The sequence below is a fragment of the Penaeus vannamei genome, chromosome 23, assembly GCF_042767895.1.
Source record: "Penaeus vannamei isolate JL-2024 chromosome 23, ASM4276789v1, whole genome shotgun sequence".
Lineage (NCBI taxonomy): Eukaryota > Metazoa > Arthropoda > Malacostraca > Decapoda > Penaeidae > Penaeus > Penaeus vannamei.
This window is the reverse complement of record NC_091571.1, coordinates 35,414,729-35,417,228: the sequence shown is the minus strand read 5'-3', so window position 1 is coordinate 35,417,228 and position 2,500 is coordinate 35,414,729.

Here is a 2,500-nt window from a genome sequence, read left to right as displayed (position 1 = left end):
CTGACATACCTGCTATGGCTAGTCTCTTTGTTAAATGTCGTTACTAACATATCCACATACCCGCGCTAACCATGTGGTTGGTATCACTCCGTATTGTGCTGTAGCGGGGGGGGGGGGGGGGGGGTTGTTCTTATCATTCTTTCTCTCTTTCTTTTTATCTTTATTTTTTTCCATCTTTCCTTGGTTTTTCTCTCTCTCATTCTTTCTTTTTTATATTTTATTTTAGATTTTCACATCTTTCCTTTGTTTTTTTTTCTCTCTCTCATTCTTTATTTTCTACATCTCATTTTTTCTTACCATCATATTTATTTCAGTTTGATTATCCTACACCAACGTAATCTCTTACAGTTATATGCATTGTTATTATTATTATTATTATTTCTTTTTATACTTTTTTAAACATTTATGCCATTTGGCTTGACATTAACTAAACAATATATCCTTTCATAAATATTAGTAATTTTCTTGTGGTTGTTATTAGTATTAAAAGCTGCTTTTTATGTGTATATATTTTTCTCTTTGGTGAATGAACTTATTAAATGTATTGTATATTGTCTAGTGTTCTGTCAACCCTGTGCACTAATAACTATGTTATGTAACATTTAATTAATTGATAAATAATTTGAGACTTTTACATCTCCAATTCTGAATAGAAAAATAAATACTTACATTAAATGTTAAAATAATGAATATGAATTCTGATTAAGGTGATGTGAAAACGTATTTATTCTCAATTAATGTTCCCTCCTCGTGGATTTTGATTAGATTCTGTTTATTGAAGTTAATTGTTGTTAATTTGAATCAGGTGTTAAGGGGGAGAACCGAAGCACTTCCTATGATGTATCTGAGAATTGCGAAGTATTTGGAAGTTTGTAAAAAGGAAATGTACAATCTAGGGGGGGGGGGACGTGATAGGAAAATATGATATAATCTACACATATATTCGTCAATACGTTGAATTCTAACCTCATTTGTTTTCCTTCTCTTTCTATTTCGTTCTATTTTTTTCTATATTCTACATCATTGCTTCAGGGAGTTGCAATGAATTTGATGAAGTATGAAGAGGCATTTGGAAGTCTATATTGCATCAGTATCCGATTGATATGTTTTACTACATAATAATCCTTTCACCAATATTTGTAACAGACGTACATTTGCTTAATCATCACTCCTGTAGGTTCCTTGATATTACCAATTCGTTAGTGGTTCCAGATATTCCATCATTATTAATCCTGTCAAGTTAATTCCTTCTTTACTTACCCTGTAAAGTTAGTTCCATCTTTACTAATCCTGTCAAGTTTATTCTATCTTAACTAATATTTTCAAGTTAATTCCATCTTTACTAATCCTGTTAAGTTAATTCCATCTTTACCATTTGTCAAGTTAATTCCATCTCTACTAATCCTGTCAATTCCATCTCTACTTATCCTGTCAAGTTAGTTCCATCTTTACTAATCCTGTCAAATTAATTCCATCTTTACTAATCCTGTCGAGTTTATTCCATCTTTACTAATCCTGTTATCAATTCCATCTTTACTAATTCTGTCAAGTTTATTCCATCTTTACTAATTCTGTCAAGTTTATTCCATCTTTACTAATCCTGTCAAGTTTATTCCATCTTTACTAATCCTGTCAAATTAATTCCATCTTTACCATTTGTCAAGTTAATTCCATCTCTACTTATCCTGTCAAGTTAATTCCATCCTTACTAATCCTGTCAAGTTAATTCCATCCTTACTAATCCTGTCAAGTTAATTCCATCTTTACTAATCCTGTCAAGTTAATTCCATCCTTACTAATCCTGTCAAGTTAATTCCATCCTTACTAATCCTGTCAAGTTAATTCCATCCTTACTAATCCTGTCAAGTTAATTCCATCCTTACTAATCCTGTCAAGTTAATTCCATCGTTACTAATCCTGTCAAGTTAATTCCATCTTTACTAATCCTGTCAAGTTAATTCCATCTTTACTAATCCTGTCAAGTTAATTCCATCTTTACTAATCCTGTCAAGTTAATTCCATCCTTACTAATCCTGTCAAGTTAATTCCATCTTTACTAATCCTGTCAAGTTAATTCCATCCTTACTAATCCTGTCAAGTTAATTCCATCTTTACTAATCCTGTCAAGTTAATTCCATCCTTACTAATCCTGTCAAGTTAATTCCATCGTTACTAATCCTGTCAAGTTAATTCCATCGTTACTAATCCTGTCAAGTTAATTCCATCGTTACTAATCCTGTCAAGTTAATTCCATCGTTACTAATCCTGTCAAGTTAATTCCATCGTTACTAATCCTGTCAAGTTAATTCCATCGTTACTAATCCTGTCAAGTTAATTCCATCCTTACTAATCCTGTCAAGTTAATTCCATCCTTACTAATCCTGTCAAGTTAATTCCATCCTTACTAATCCTGTCAAGTTAATTCCATCTTTACTAATCCTGTCGAGTTAATTCCATCTTTACTGATCCTGTCAAGTTAATTCCATCTTTACTAATCCTG